Source organism: Pinus tabuliformis, chromosome J (genome assembly GCF_031772625.1).
Source record: "Pinus tabuliformis cultivar Carrire ecotype Pingquan chromosome J, CPIR1, whole genome shotgun sequence".
Classification (NCBI taxonomy): domain Eukaryota; kingdom Viridiplantae; phylum Streptophyta; class Pinopsida; order Pinales; family Pinaceae; genus Pinus; species Pinus tabuliformis.
Genome location: NC_142295.1, coordinates 913036584 through 913054104, shown reverse-complemented (window position 1 = coordinate 913054104; position 17521 = coordinate 913036584). Strand labels below are relative to the sequence as shown.

Genomic DNA, 17521 nt, shown 5'->3' with positions numbered 1-17521 from the left:
ATGTAGACCTCTTCTTTGATTGAACCATGCAAGAACGCGGTCTTAACATCCATCTGATGTAGTTTCCATCCTTGTGAAGCCGCAAGGGCTATGATCGAGCGGATGGTGGTATATCTGGCAACAGGTGCAAATATCTCGTCATAGTCTATACCTTCCTTCTGGGAGAAGCTATGAGCGACAAAATGAGCTTTATATTTTTTCGTACTTCCATCAGCTGCATGCTTTATCTTGTAAAGCCATTTAGAGGTGACAATTGTCTTGTCCAGAGGTCTAGGAACCACTTCCCAGACATCATTCTTCATAATAGACTCATATTCTTTGGTCATAGCATCCTTCCATACTTGATGCTTGACGGCATCTGAGAATGATGAAGGCTCATTTTGAATGATTGTGCTCATGATGGTCAGGTATCCCTGATACTTGTTTGGTTTCTTACTTTCACGGAAGGTTCCTTGGGGTGCAGCGTGTCCTTCAACATTATCAAGTGTTCCCTTAAGCCATGAAGGCCTCTTCCTAGAAGAGGAAGGCTCAGGTGGAGGAGGATCAATAAGATCCATGGGTTCTTCCGCATCGGGCATTGTTTCATCATCTTTTTCTTTCGGTTCCCTGGTGTGAGCTTCTTGAGAGCTCCTCACTGTAGGAAGATTGTTCACTTTGCTGAGAGCCATATCTTCGTCAAAGGTGACATCACGACTAATCACGACTTCCCTTTGACCGGCTACATAGATTCTATAGCCTTTAGTATTTTCACTATAGCCCACAAAGATTCCTTCCTTTCCAGATGCACCCAATTTATTCCTTTTCTCTTTTGGCACATGAAAATATACAGGGCTTCCAAAAATTCTAAAATGAGATACATCAGGTTTCTTACTGGTGAACATTTCTTCAGGAGTTTTGGAACCCAATGCTTGATGGGGGCATCGGTTTTGTACATATACGACGGTGTTTGCTACTTCGGCCCATAGAAACTTCGGAAGTCTTTGATCATGAAGCATAGCACGAATAGCTTCCACAATCGTATGGTTCTTCCTTTCCGCCACACCATTCTGTTCAGGAGTGTAGTAGTCTCCCTCTTAATGCTAGCCTCTTTACAAAAGTCATGAAACTCATTAGATTCATATTCAGTCCCATTATCAGTCCTTAAGATCTTGATCTTCTTTTCGGTTTGATTCTCGATCAGGGCTTGAGATGTGTCACAAGACATGACACCTAGCGGACTTCCTCCGACTTGATATAATGAATCAACTCGAAACCCAAGAGCGAAGGCATCTTTAATATTTTTTTTGTTTTACATGTACCTTGCCATCGCTGAAAGCCACCTTGTAGCCTTTGGCTTCCATTGCCGAAATGGACACCAGGTTCTTTTTGAGATTAGGTACATATAATACATCCTGTAGGTGGATTGTATTACCTTGATTCAATTTAAGAGAGACATTGCCTACACCTTTCACGGGATATTTCATATTCCAGCCTTTCCTTTGGATTTAGCCTTGGAATTGTTTCTTCTTTTAGCATGAGAAGAAAAGGTAGCGGGATGATCTTTAAGTGTGGGCATTTCCTGTTCTTCCATCCTTGCTTCTTCTTGAATGCATCTTGCCATTAACTCCACAAATCCGGGAATTACATTATCATTGAGAAGAGTAGTCCTAAATATATACCATTCAGATGGTGGTCCTCCAAGAGTTGTGAGTGCCATTTCCCTGTCAGGAATTACTTCCCCAATAGATAGGAGATCGTTCTTGATCTCGGTGATTCTTAAGAAATATGCTTGCATACTTTCATCTTTGCCCTTCTTAATTTTCCTTCAGCTTATTTCTAAGAAACAGAACTTGATTTGCATCATTAACCTTAAATAAACTCACAAGTCTATCATAGATTTCCTTGGAGGTCTTCAGCTCAGAAACATAGGCCACCAAGCGCTTGTCGATAGAGTTCTGGATGATCTTCTTTTCTTTGAATTCTTCGGATTTCCATTTGTTCTTGGCAGCAGCGGATGCATTTGATGGAGGCTCAACAATATTGCCTCTCACATGGTCCAACACTTCTTGATCTTCTAAAATCAGATCGAGAGACATCTTTCATCCGTGATAGTCAGACTTTTCACAGAGCTTGTCTTCGACGGGGAAGAGTGTTGAGGACCCCATAGTTCTTTTAGATAGCCTTGCCAACCTTCTCTTCGGTGATTGCTATTGCTCTTGCTTGGGCTTTGTCTTCACCTCAGCTTTGATACCATGTTAAATGGTATGTTCTATGCTTAGAGCAGTGTACTTATCTTTCTTACTATTATCCACAGATTAGCAATCACATGTACATAAGTAAAGTGCAGATAGAACATTAAACGATCAACAGAAAACAAGCCAAGACAAGAGACACAAGATGTGGCAGCTAGATAGGGACAAACCCCAATATGGGGAAACCCTTTGATCAAATTTTCTTTTATCTTCAATAATTCAGCAGAGAGAAATAGTACAAAAATCTGATTTATATCAGCAATAGCAAACCCTAGATTAGCGGCATCAGCATCATCGGCATCAACGGCATCAGTATCATCGGCATTAGCGGCATCAGCATCATCGACATCAATGGCATTAGCATCAGCGGCATCAGTATCATCGGCATTAGCGGCATCAACATCATCGGCATCAACGCTAAAATAGGGCAGTCAATATCTTCCAAAACGGAGGTCAGATCACCTCGATTCCTGTGCCAAAATTGCGGATTTCCAAGGAGAGTCAGCTTCACCTACTGCGCAGTCAAGAGAGAGAGAATACTGGTCAACGTTGGTCAAAGTTCCAATCTGCAGTTTGTAAACCCTTAGAAAACTGCGTCCTTCCTTCCCACGTGTGAGAGAGAGACCTATCTGCGCAGGAGAGAGAGAGAGAGAGAGAGACTCTTTTCTGCGCAGAAGAGAGAGAGAGATGGATGAGAAGTGTGTGTCCAAATGAGGAGGAGACATCCTGTATTTATATGCAAACGTTGATGATGAATAGATGTGTTTGTTGGGCTTCTGAGCCTACATAAGTTGCTGGCCGACTTTGACAATTTGTCCATAATCAAAATAAATTCATATCTCCATAAATACTTATCGGAATCGGATGATCTTTAGATCAATCCTACACCTCTCGACGAGAGGAATCTAGATAAAATATTATCAGCCATGAATAAGGTGATCCTCATGGAGTTTGGCCCTAGTTGCCAATTTTAACACTTACAGATCAAGCATATGTTATCCTCCTCGAGCTTGTTAAAAAATAAAGAGGTATTGACCAACAATGGTTGGGGAAATTGGGAAAATGGTATACTCTACCTATTATGGCAGCGAGTTTCTCTTGAACACGACACTCTTCCACTTCATCTCTGTGGTTGTTGGGTTTGTAAATATGCTTATCTTTTGTTTCGTCACACCATTTCATTGCCTCCATTTTCGGTTTTGGGTCAATGCTACCAACTCTATTCAGTGTCTTTGATGTGTTCAAGAGAAGTCATTCAGTTAATATCTGCTACGGTACTCTTAAGCCTTCATTCCATATCTACTGTTCCTGAACCAGTTCCATATCAAAGTCATTTTATCTTGAACCATGATACCTGTTTTGTGTCGTTGATAGGGGATACATCAAGGCCCTCCTGCAACGGGTCGCTTCCTGTCAACATCAGCTCATTATCCAGGAAGTTGACTTAGAAATTCTTGCTTCAATACCTTGCAGCTTGCATACATCAATGGCAAGTTTCCTTGCTCTCGGCGATAGGTTTTTATCATTGGCCTTCGACCAACAGATTCTGTGTGTTGTTCAACTTCAACCCATTCATTCACACCATACAGATTGTATTGCAGTACCTTGAGAGCCATTAACATCATCGGTGGTTTCTCTCGCGTCTGTTATCGACTTACATCATTGGTCGGTAATCAAATGGTGTCTACCATGTTCAACTCTAGCTCCTTTATTCTCATGGCTAGATTTGTACATTGGACAATCAAGTGAACGGGATAAAAGACCCCAAATCTAGTTTCATCCATCCTGGCTGCATTTTTAGGATTAATACAAGATCACAATGTATGATGGCTATGATCATACAAACAATCATCCAATCATGGGTCCACCTTTGTCATCAATGGACACGTCTTCTTGATCATTGTAAATGTAATGTTAGCTTATGTGATGAGTATGGGTATGCCTCCCTCAGCAGAGATATCATGATGAAAATGTATAGTAACAGATGATGATCCTACTAATTGTTCTTGATTCGAACTTGTCACAAGGTAAAGCACTTCAACCATCAAACATTGTTTCTGACTTTGTGCTTGAGGGAGTAATCTGTTATAGGCCATTTTGTCAAATCTGGTTAATAAGCCTACAAACTGGATCCATTAACATCCATGAACACCTTGTCATCATCTCTACACAAAGCCTTAATCACGACTCTTTCAAATCCCTGAGTCTATGACCTTGACTACTTCATTCTAGTGCTTTTAAGGTCCAATGCACCCTGGCCCTTTAGAGACCTACGATCAGCAACAGGTTGCGCAGTTATGCACTTGCGCTGATCAAAGTAGGTTGTCCCTTGCTGGGGGTGCACTGATTCTAGAAAATCGGGAAAAATAAAAAGAATCCTGAAGCTTCCTCTTCCAGAAGCTTCTAGGAGTTGTTACACCCATTTACCTTGGATAAGAACTTTGAATCCTATCTCATCCTACCTTGGATATTTCACCTCTTATCCCTTGAGCTCATCCTCCCATCAAAAGTGGATCTCAAGCCTAGATTGGTAAATGGATAAGAATTCCTAAACTACCATCATGTCCTATATATTTACTGCCATCCACAAGCTAGAGGTTGGCTTTTGGAGACTAATCATACCCTTATGTTGCTGCTTTGGTCATAAGAGAGTTATCATTCCCTTGCATTAGGGTGGTGTTGTAGCGGCTACAACCACCCTCCAAAATTTTGGCTCGCATGCAAATTTCGGAGCCTAACTTGGATCCTGTGATTGATCGTCCTTGGTCACTTGTTGGTAAGCTGATGATCTCAAGCTTCCCCTCCTTGATCTTAAGAGTTGTTCATGTTCTCATCTTTATGCAGCGTATGTCATCTTTGGGCATAGGGATTGTGGTTTATCATGCAAAGGGAATGTTGTTTCGGTTTAAGGGAAATCTTGTGCGTAGGAGTTGTTTTCAGTACATAGACATGTTTCACACTCACTTCATGCACTCTTGTCACGAAGGTTGTCGCATCAAGCAGAGTATGTTTTATACCTTCTGGATGGTCTACGTTGTATCACTAAGTGTTCGTGTGTGATCATAGTCGAGTCTTATCATTGTTTGCATCTGTTTCACAGTTCACTGATCTCACACTTAGCCAATTTCCCAAGCAACCAAGCCTCATCCAGCTTCTTGGAACTGTGAACTTTGCTTTTGCAACCCTCAAGTTTTCTCCCTTGCCTACTGGAAATGTGTAGTGCGCAGAGACCCTAGCCTCCCTTGGCATCCAAAACTGCGCAGTGGTTTCCCCCAGTGTCTTTCCCCAGCCGGAACCCGCTGTCTCCAGAAATTGCACAATATTGTCCCTCAGCTGCTCAGTCTGCCTTGCAACCTGAAACTACGCAGATGTGTCCTCCCAGAACCCATCCCGCAGCAGTGCCTTGCATCTAGAAACTGCACAGTATTGCCTCTCAGCTGCCCAGGTTGCACTACACTCAGAAACTGCGTAGAGGTGTCATCCTTGGACCCCATCCCGCAGTAGTGTCCTGTGCCTCAAAACTGTGCAGTGTTTTCCAAACTTCCCGATCTATCTTGCATGCAGAAACTGCATATATGGGCCTCCCATGGCCTCATCCTGACAGCAGTCATTGCCTACTAAAACTGCGCTAATTTATCTCTTAGTGACTACAGGAAAAGGTGACATGCTGAGATCACTCCCAAGGAGTTGAGGAGAAGGACCAAGGAACCAAGTGATGGAAAAAGATCAGGACCGCATGCAAACTCCGTCGGATGCATGATCATCTCAAGGGTAAGTATGGTAAGTAAAGAACACCTTTCGAAGTACACCTCTTAGTTGAGTTTGTAGGACTGCTTGTCATTGTCATATCATCATGTCTTCAGTAACATGCATGTGTGCAAACACAAAAAAGTCATTTCATGTGTTTCCTCTACATGTCTTGCTTCCTTTTCGCTTGTTTGACCAATTGTTGTCTTCGGCATGTTGATTGCCATGTCATGCTTGCAACCTTGTTATGGTGATATCAAAGGTTTGTCTTCGTGTGCATGAGTTGTTTCGACTATGTAAACACCCGTCGCACTCACACACAATGTTGTAAGCATTGTCGCGCAAGTGTTGTCACGGTCGTCTGAAGGTCTATCTGAAGTGTCGCACTTGTCGCTTTCACCATTAGACAGTCCCGCAGTCAGTCACACTGAGCATATGTTGTCTTGTGGTTTGAGGTGTCTTGTCGTCGAGTCATGTTGAGTGTGTGTTCGCAAGGTCATGTATACACGAGTTCACTCGCTCACACACTCAACCATTTTTTCCGAAAATCTGTCAACCGGACCACCCTCCATTAACCGGACCTCCACTGAGCTGCACTACGCAGTCTCAGTCCTCAGTGACCAAGCACTGTTGCCCAGCGCTGCGTAGAGCTTGAGGCTGCCCTCCAGGCAGTCTGCACTGCACAATCTTGGAATCAACCTGGATGACTGTCACCTAGAACATTGCAAAAGTTTCCCAAGAGGCCATCTCAGTCTGCGCTTCCTGCAAGCCTTTCTATCAAGCCTCCTGTTGGTCAACCGAAGAATTTGACTTAAGCAGTGACCTAGGGTTGCACTCATCGCCAAAACCGCGCAGAATCTGTCAGCCTGCCTTCTTGCACCGCCTGAAGAAATTACGCAGATATGAGGGACAAGCACCCGTTGCCTGTCACTGCACTATCCTAGGAAAATGCACAATTTTGTTAGGTAGTCCCCTTGTCGGCTTGCTTGTCACTCTTGAAAAGTTGCAGTTTTGTCAGTGAGTCCACTCACTGCCCGACACCCCGCTAAGCTTGGAAACTGCGCAAACATCAACCTACTTGATTGCCTCCTAGATCTGCTCAGTTTTGACCAGCAGGTTCCCTCAGCCCAATCCCGACCTTCTCTGGAAATCTGCTCAATTTTCACTGCCAGTGCTTCTTGTTGCCCGCACTGCCTTCCCCGGAAAAACTACGCAATTCTGCCTCCCAAATGAGCCATATCCCGTAGACGTCACCTGTTGTCCTGGATTGCTCAACCTAGCCTCTCAATGACCTCTGTGCAATTTTTCTCGACAGTGTCCCAGAGCTTTGCATACCAACTTGACGTGTGCTCTGCGCTGTTTCAGAGTCTTGTCCTCTCTCCCAGTCACTTGCACCTGGAAACGAAAGGCAATGCATCATGGTAGCCTAGGGGATTTTTGGATTTGATGTCGTCTCGTCATGAGTGATTACAGAAACAGGTACACGGATGAGACATGGCGTAATGACGAACGAGATGAACAAGGAGTACATGCTAGAAGACTTGCTCGCGGTTGGACGAACACACGAAGCATACCAAGTAGCAAGCGAAGGAGACACATGCACATGCATGAACCATCAAGCGAACACCAAGACCATTGAAGACTTCGTGCACTTTGCCATGCGGAGGTGAAGCTATGGTATACCACGGGCACACTCATCACTCAACAGCGCAACAACTCGACATGAACAACATAGCCAGCATGTGCATACTAGCAATGTTATGTCGTGTTGTCATGAATCACCTTGGCGACATCACTATTTTGGGTCATACTTGTGTAATCAATGTAATGTAACGTGGAAGTCCAAGAGACCCACAGATGAAGTTAAAGAGTCATGTAAGTCGAAGAGTCATGAGGGAAGTCGAAGAGTGACAAGGGTCAGTTTCACCCTTGGCTATATATACCCCTCATTTGTACATGCATAAGACTTTTCACTTTGGCTCCTCCCACATAGCCTTGAGAGTCTGTAATCTTTTCTTTCAGGAGCGAGCAGTGGCTCCAACGCTCCAATATGGTGTACGAATGTGTCTTGGAACTTTCGCTTAACTCAGAAGCTTGACACAAGCCAACACGTTTTCACACATGTATTGTATTCATTTGTAAGACTATTCTTTGGACGCTTGTAATGCATGTTGCTTTAACTTGTACTAAGATAGTTGAACTATTTCGGTTGTTTTAGTGCATATGCTATTGGAAATGTGTTGTATCAGTTGTTATCGTTGTCTCGCCCGTGTGGACTACTCCGCCGGACACTAGACAGACTCATTCTTGTAAACTTGTTATAATGACTGTCGCACTTGTGTGGACTACTCCATTGGGTGTTGTACGTGCTATCTGTTCACTTTGTGTTTGTGACTGCCGCATCCGTGTGGACTACTCCGCCAGAAGCTACGCAGATCTTGCTGTGTTGTGTGTCTCTAACTGAGTTGGGACTATTCCCTTTTGACTTGAGACTCATTCTCACCCTCTCCCTTTGCAGTGAAAGAACTTAGACACAAGTTACACTAAGCACTCACCAGGCACACGAACCTCACTGTTTGAAGACTAAGTATATCACTCTCATGTGCTGACAAGCAAAAGCTAAGGCATATCTTTAAGATAATGGCAGTCGGGCCATTATACCGGATGGGACTCCTACACCAAACGGTGTGAGGTCTAGTTGGGACTTCATACCGGGGAGATCCCTTGAATGTGGCGGGTCCAACACCGTCAACAGGTGGCTCTGAGGTGTACACTGTGGCAAGGAAGGACAAGTCAACTTGGAGGGATTTCTACAAGATCAACTTCCACTTTTGGTTGTAAACTCTCTCCCTTTCATATTAATACAAAGAGTATACCATTTTCCTATATGTTTTATGTTATGTTTACATTCATATATTTCAATGCTATGCTGATCCATTGAATAGAGTGATTAGATAATGCTACATAGTTGTTGTAGATCTTTGGCTTGTGTTGTTTGTTTGTGCAGGTTCTAATTATAGCAGTCAGAGCTATGATTGGAGATGATAAGCCAAGAGGAGAGAAGAGCTTGCGACAGATCACAAGTAAGCATCTTTCCATTTTCAAATTCCTCTAAGGGGAAATTTATAGTCTTTGATTTCTATTGTTCTAGACAAGGCCACTAGGTCTAGGGAAGATACTTCTGTCCACAGTTGTAGATTCCATATAACAATTAACTTTGAAAGTGTCGACAAGGGAATAAACACTTCTCAGTAACAGTTTAAAAATCCGAAGCGTTGATGATCAAATTGAGAGCACCTGAGTGTCAAGGTGCCAACTATGTCAAAGTGATGGACCCATAAGTGAATGCCATGAGGAAGTGCCAATATAGGATGTTAAGAGTCAGGGAAAACACTAATAAAAAATTGACCAATGCATCAAATAAGGCACCCACACAGAGCATCAAATCAGAGCGAAGTAGCAGTGCTTACGAAGTTACGAGTGTTTTCTTATGCTAAAGTAAAGGGATGCGTATGCATCTTAAAGCTGCAAAAAATGTCAAATGTAGAAAGCGCCTAAATGACAATAATAAAACCCATATAAAGCACAAAGTGCCCATCTATTGCCCATGTTTCAAGGCATATGATCAAATGTCAAACGATCTGCAACATAAAACGCCAAAGAACACAAGTTTCATTTCCATGATAATTGAAAAATGTTCAAGACAGGAAAACATGTAGTTTCCAGGCATCAGATTTGGGGCTTAGATTCCAGGCAAAGGAAGCTGAAATTGCAAAATATGGAACATGGGTTTTGTGTAAAACGACGTCAATTAGGTGACTCGCGAGAATTTCTACAAAATTGTGAAAATTTTGAGAGATGTCGTTGGTTTAATGAAACGTATTTCCAAAAATATGCATCCAATTCTTCTAATGTTTTGGGGCTTTATGATTGATTCAAATGGAACCATTGCTAAATCTTTAATGAAAGGGTTTATGGAAATTCTTACAACTCGTGCTAATGTTAGCATGAGTGGACAATTTGTTGTTAGTTTCTATTATGTATATTTGATTGCAGATACTGAATGCTTGACTTGTGAACACAATTATTATTGTTTTCATTACAATTTATATCAACTAAACAATGGTTGGATAATTCATATGCAGGTCTATCATCATTGAAGGGTTGATTCATTTGGAATTCTAATCAGAGCTAACAATGGGAAGTCCTCACAAATTCATTAGTCATATCTCTTGAAAGCAATGAAGTTGTGATTTTTGCATAGCAGATCCAGCAATATAGACATTCTAGTGGAGGCAACAAAACATTGAAGTAAAATGAGAAGGAGAAGCGCTGCCAAATGAAGTGGAAACATTTAAAAAATTAAAGTTTTGGTAGCGCTGTAAGGATCTATTCTAGGATTCTAGGCAGCTTATACAGATAGCAGGGTACGTGGTAAGATAATTATAAGCCCCACATATTAGAAATTGAACATATCCAGTGATCAAAAGCAGTTAGTTCTTAATACCTTGTAGCCAAAGATGCATATCCCAAATTTCAAGGAAACTCAACTTCAGATTTCCAACAGTTCGAATTCTTTTGCAACAATTTTTTTTATCTTTAGACTTGGATACTGAAAGTTTGCAACAAATTAGAAGATTGTTTTTATTTAGTTGTTAATTTTAGATTTAATAATAAGATTTTACTCCTAAAATCTAGCAATAACTAGAATATTATATTTGCTATATATTTCATCATTTGTAATGAAACAGGAGTTTGGTTTGGAGAGAAAAATCCTTTGTATGTACAGGAATTGTTTTTAATATAGATTAGAGTTTCCAAGGTAGAAGTACTTGGGCATTTTACCCAAAGATTCATGTGACAATATTTTCCATTCAGTTTCCTTAGTGCATGTTTTCCTTCTGTGTTATTTCTTTATATTTGAATGAACGTTTATGAGTTCAGAATTCATTAAATGCTCTGCCCTTCATTATATTCAAGTATTTTCACTCTCTTTCTCTAAATTCAATACATAATTCATCTTTTGGTGCTTTCTTTGATGGACTGTTTTCTTAATTCTACCACCATACTCTAATGATCTAATGGTCTAAGGAAATATTGTTTATCTTGCCTTTGTAAGTTTTGCGTTCATCAACCAAGATCTTGGAAACCCTTTGATTTATGTTCAACCTTTGACTCATTGCCAAATGGATTTTCTCTTTGTCCAACCACTTTGTAAAACCCTTACCCTACCAAAGATCTAGCCAATGATCTAAGCACACAACCACCTGTTGAAGTGACATTGGACAACTGAGTTGTAAAGAGAGCCCTCTCTGGGTTGGAAGGGTTAGCTTCTATTTTAAAAGATTGGTTCAATGTTACCTCTGGGTTTTCCTTTCATAGGCAGGAAAATTATGGAGTGATAACCTTTTGGGGCCATTGTTGGGAGGTGAAGACTTAAAGTAAATAACCTTGGAGCAACGACAATGCTTTAGATCTGATTTCAGATGGTGAACAGAAGTCAAACACAAAGGTGGTTGTGTATCTTTCACCTGGTGACTCCATTGTCAAATACTCCAGAGCTCAAAATTCCTTGGTGACTCCAGTGTCTGGAGAATCGATAACCTAAATAATTTCTTGGTGAATCCACTGTCCGAAGACATATTCCATAGAAGCTTGCAGATATGAAAGGTATGATCCTATAAATCGTTCACATATTCCTGTTTTTCCAAATCTTTTTCCTTGAATAAATTTGCAAACATATTTGCCAAAATTTAAAGATAAAAAAGGATGCAATACCATTTTGCATTTGATCAAATTTCATTTTCATATACATAAGCAAAGAGTTGAGTTGCATGAAGATTGTCTAATGAAAATGTTCATGGTTTCTTTGGAAGGAAAGACAAGATCATGGTATGAAAATTTGCCACTTGCTAGCTTATATTCTCTTAAAGATTTTCATATGGATATTTATGAGAATTTTATGGAATGCTACCAATCTTTATCACTTTTTGGGAACTGTTGTGAAAGTTTTGAAAATTTTATTCAACACATTGAAAATGAATATGGTGATGAAGAATTAATGGATGAAGAAATCAAAGAATTTTATGAAGATTATTTTTAATAACAGAAAAATATATTAGAGGATAATTGTCATAATATTCAGGAAGATTTGCAGTAGAATATAGTGCCTCTCTTGACTGAAAATGAAGAAAATCAGGGTCATAATATTCAAAATCATACTTTATCCCTTGAGAATAATGAAGAGATCCAACAATCTTCAGAAATTTTAAGAAATCAGGACGAAGATATGGATAATCAATCAGATTTTTCTGCAGTCTATTTACCTTTTGAATCAGTCAGTTAAGAAGAGCAGGTTGTTTTAGAACACTTTGAAAATGAAGATGATATTCACAATATTACACCTCTTGCATTGGTAAATTCTGAAATTTTTGAAAGCCAAGATGACATTCTCGTTGACTTACATGAAGGGTTAATTATTGTTATTCCTGATACATGTAATGTGGCAGTTCCATTTGAAAATTTTCAAGAACGTACAAAGTTTTTCCCTGATGTGGATAATGAAAATATTGAGCGGATTGTTGTTTCTTTGTTTAAAGATGATCGCGAGTTTAAGGAAATAGAACAAGGAACAACATCTATTGCAAATGAAGGATGCCATTTTCTTTTCGCTCATCAAGAAGAGGTAGTTTTAACTTTTGATACTTTCATGGACCCCTTTACAAGTCTGTTGCATTCATTAGTGAAGGTAGATTTTGTGGTGTTCATGGACTATGAGTATTAGTTTCAGCTGGAATTTGAATTGCCATCTTTCAAAATTTTCCTTTTTTTTAGGAGAGGGAAAGCAGAAATCAATTAAGTAACCATTTACTTACATGGTTGCATTGGGTTTTTGAAAAAAGTTAATGTTGCAGTTGTTTTCATCAACTAATAGTAGAATAGTTTGTTCTTGAATAAGCTCAAAAGAGTGAGCATATTTTAGCATTAAAGTTTTTCGGTTTCCAGTACTTCAGTGTGAGTTGCAGAATCAGATTCTAGTTTGTACAAAGGATTTCACTTCCAGTTTACAGCAAAATTATCAGTGAGCAGTTTGGTTTCATCTTTCAGAGGTTTTCATTTCAGTTTGTATATAAGCGGTTTTTGAACTGTTGAATAGATGGTTTCAATTTGCAAATTTCGGCCTTCAGATTACAGTATGGCTTTTAGATTGTGCGCATTTCAGTTTTTAGTTGCAGTAGTATTTTCAGATTAGATCATAGTTACAGTTTGCAAAAAGAATTTGGGAATAGCCCAATGGATCAGGCACTTGGTCTGTGGGTTCTTTGCTACCTCACAGGGAGGATAACATCCCCATTGGAGCCGATGTTATCACCTGCAAATTTTTTATAATTTTTTGTAAAAAAATTGAAACTTCAAGCTAAACATTTTTCTGGTTTTAAAGATTTTTTCTGCTCTCAGGTTAATTTGAAGGCTCGTTGTTCTGTTTTACAAAAAATATTGGGCTTGAGGCTCAATCTCCAGGTCCACCAACTACCAAGCCACGAGCCAAGCATCACAACCAAGTGAAGTTCATTCAATAGTTATTAATAAGGCATTTCAAGAATTTCATAAATGAGGAAGAAAATGACATTATGTATTTTAGTAATCTGCCCTCAAAGTAACAATGTCGAGTATTATTGAGAGTGCCAAGCAAGTGTGCTCACTCTAGAATGTTAAGTCATTACTCATAACAAATGCCAAAGCCCAGGTGCAGTTCATAGGAACCTCTAGTAGTAGTCCAAAGCAAAACATGCAATATAATAAATTTACTTAGAGGACACAAGTTGCATTGTTATCATCTGTGACATTATTGTAGATGATAAAAAAGGGAACTACAATTGATGGATTGGGTTCAAAGTGCTTCACTACAATTGATGGATTGGTTCAAAGTGGTTCAAAGCAATGTTATGTTTGCACTTCATTTTATGATTGAATATGATATTGTTGGTGGCAGCTCAATTGATATTCCTATGATGATCACACCAAAAATCTCCAAGGAATATGTTTTACTACCTTCTTAATTTTAATATCGAATGTGTTGATCGAAAGGGGGATTTTTCCAGAGTTCAATCACGACCCTGTTATTCATATTGTCAATTTAGTTATCATTATAATGTGTGATTCAAGGCTATGAGCTTTTGAAAACTGATGAAATATGTTTATTCAAATGTATTGCTAAAGATTTCATCTTCAAGTTATCTGACATAATGGTATTTTAGTTTTGAATGTTTTGCAAGATAACTAAAAACAAGATCCTCGATTATATTGGCTTCACAAAAATGCTAATGATCCAGGTGGATATTGGTGGCCACCTGCCAGGTCCACCTGGACCCCCACCATTGTCTTTCTCAGCATTTTCAGTTTCCTTAATTGTAGCACAGTTTACTATTTTTAGCAGTTTTTCGGGTCCTGAACTTCCGGAGCCGTTTTGAGGCCCTAAACGACGTTTTTTTGGAATTCTGGGGCGACCGAGCCCTAATCTTGCCCCCCCAAAGTGGTAGTACTCGGATAGATCTTTCTAACGAGCTATCGTACGCGTCAAACGGAGATCGTATGCCAAAGTTACGACCCCGGGAAATTGATGTACCAATTTACCCAAACGGGGCCCACAATTTGGCGTTTCATCTTCTAGGGTTAGGTTTCGGTATGTGAAGGGTTTTCCATTGTTTCTCAACAATAAATAGGCCTTCGAGCCTCATTGTAATACAGTTCGGAACAGTTCAGAGGCATGTAGCCGCCACATCTCTTCTCAGAGATAAGCTACCATCGCCCTAGCTGGTTTCTTTCCATTTCTGTTTGTAAGCATATTTCAATATTTTACAGTAATGAAATGAAGTATTATTTCCGCTGCATCTCTATTTTTATGGTTATCGCATCTCTGTATTTATGGTTATCTCTGTAATTTGTTGCGTTCCTGTTTAAAATCCGGATCAGCTAAAGAGGTGGTCAAAATTCTAGTGGTCAAATCTGTCTTTTTGGCCATTGCAAGAGATAGAGCAAGTGGAGGAATCATGCGCACCGTTATGATTAGATCTAAAAGGGTTGACAAGGGAATAAATGCTTCTTAGTGACAATTTAAAAAGCCCAACGGTTGAGAGTCAAATCGAGAGCACCCGAGTGTGAAGGTGCCAATTGTGTCAAAGTGATGGACCCATAAGTGAATGCCACGAGGAAGTGCCAATATAGGATGTTAAGAGTCATGGAAAAACACTAATAATACATTGACCAATGCATCAAAGAAGGCACCCACACAAAGCACCAAATCAGAGCCAAGTAGCAGTGCTTACAAGTGTTTTCTTATGCTAAAGTAAAGGAATGTGTATGCATCTCAAAGCTGCCAAAAATGTCGAATGTAGAAAGCTCCTAAATGACAATAATAAAACCAATATAAAGCACCAAGTGCCCATCTATTTCCCATGTGTCAAGGCATATGACCAAATGTCAAACGATCTACAAGATAAAATTCCAAAGAACACCAAGTTTCAGTTCCATGATAATTGAAAAATGTTCAAGACAGAAAAACATGTAGTTTCCAAGCATCAAATTTGGGGCTCAGATTCCAGGAAAATGAAGGCAAAATTGTAAAATCTGAAACATGGGTTTTGTGTAAAATGAAGTCAACTAGGTGACTCGTGAGAATTTCTACGGAATTGTGAAAATTTTGAGATATCTCGCTGGTTTTCTGAAGGCTATACACATAGGTCATGTGATGGATGTATTTCCAAAAACATACATTCAGTTCTTCCAATGTTTTGGGGCTTCACAATTGGTTCAAGTGGAACCATTGCTAAATATAGAACCAAAGAGTTTATGGAAGTTCTTACAACTGGTGCTAATGTTATGAGTGGACAGTTTGGTGTTAGTTTCTACATTTTAATATTTGATTGCAGATACTAAATGCTTGACTTGTGAACACAATTATAATGGTTTTCATTGCAATTTATATCAAGAAAACAATGGTTGGATAAGTCATATGCAGAGTTATCATAATCGAAGGGTTGATTCATTTGGAATTCTAATCAGTGCTAATAATGGGAAGTTCTCACAAATTCATTAGTCATATCTCTTGAAAGGAATGAAGTTGTGATTTTTGCATAGAAAATCCAACAATATAGACATTCTAGTGGGGCAACAAAAACTTTGAAGTAAAACGAGATGGAGAAGTGTTGGCAAATGAAGTGGCAATGTTTAAAAAATCAGAGTTTGGGCAGCATTTGACCCAGAAATTTTGTGGCAGCGCTATAACGATCCATTCCAGGATTCTAGGCAACTTATACAGATAGCAGGGTACGTGGTAAGATAATTTCAAGCCCCACATATCAACAAATGAGCACATCCAATGATCAAAAGCAGTTAGTTCTTAATACCTTGTAGTCAAAAATGCATATCAGAAATTTCAAGGAAACTGAACTTCCGATTTCCAACAGTTCGAATTCTTTTGCAACAACTTGTTTTTATTTTTAGACTTAGATGCTGAAAGTTTGCAACAAATTAGAAGATTTTCTTTTATTTTGTTATTAATTTTAGATTTAATAATAAGATTTTACTCCTAAAAGCTAGCAACAACTAGCAAAGTGTATTTGCTATATATTTCATCATTTGTAATGAAAGAGTGGTTCGGTTTGGAGAGAAAAAACCTTTGCATTTACAAGAGATGTTTTTAATATATATTAGAGTTTCCAAGGCAGAAGTACTTGGGCATTTTACCTAAAGATTCATGTGACAGTATTTTCCAGTCAGTTTCCTTAGTGCATGTTTTCCTTCTATGTTTTTCACTAACGTTATTTACTCATATTTGAATGAACGTTGACGAGTTCAAAATTCATTAAATGCTCTTTCCTTCATTAGATTCAAATATTTTAACTTTCTCTCTCTCTCTAAAGTCAATACATAATTCATCTTTTGGTGCTTTATTTGATGGATTGTTTTCTTAATTCTACCACCATACTCCGATGATCTAATGGTCTAAGGAAATATTGTTTATCTTTCCTTTGTAAGTTTTGGGTTCATTAACCAAGATCTTGGAAATCCTTTGATTTGTATTCAACCTTTGACTCCATTTCCCAATGGATTTTCTCTCTGTCCAACCACTTTTTAAAACCCTCACCTTACCAAAGATCTGGCCACTGATCTAAGAACACAGCCACCTGTTGAAGTGACATTGGACATCTGAGTTGTAGAGAGAGCCCCCTTTGGCTTGGAAATAATAACTTCCAATCTAAAATATTGGTTCAAACTGTTCAACGTTACCTCCGGGTTTTCCTTTGACAACTAGGAAAATTCGGAGTGATAACATTTTGGCACTGTTTATGAGGAGGCGAAGACTTCAAGTAAATAACCTCGAAGGAACAACAATGCTTTAAATCTGATTTCAAATGGTGAGCAGAAGTCACACGCAAAGGTGGTTGTGTATCTTTCACCTTGCGACTCCATTGTTAGAACTTAGATACTCAAGAGTTCAAAATTCCTTGGCGACTCCATTTTTAAATACTCAAGAGTTCAAA

At 39.4% G+C, this 17521-nt stretch overlaps 1 long non-coding RNA gene across 5 annotated transcripts in view; it reads left to right on the top strand.

The window, feature by feature from the left end:
* LOC149229707 (uncharacterized) overlaps window positions 1-13979 on the top strand; it is a 58620-nt gene extending 44641 nt beyond the window's left edge. The window contains exons 4-6 of one of the 5 annotated variants that reach the window (XR_016247955.1): window positions 10124-11648; window positions 12578-12663; window positions 13437-13979. This is a non-coding gene — a long non-coding RNA (uncharacterized LOC149229707). Of the gene's footprint in view, window positions 1-1380; window positions 9062-10123; window positions 12664-13436 lie in introns of those variants that run through there. The other 4 variants (XR_016247957.1, XR_016247958.1, XR_016247956.1 and 1 more) reach the window with 4 other exon arrangements.
* Window positions 13980-17521: the final 3542 nt, after the last annotated feature.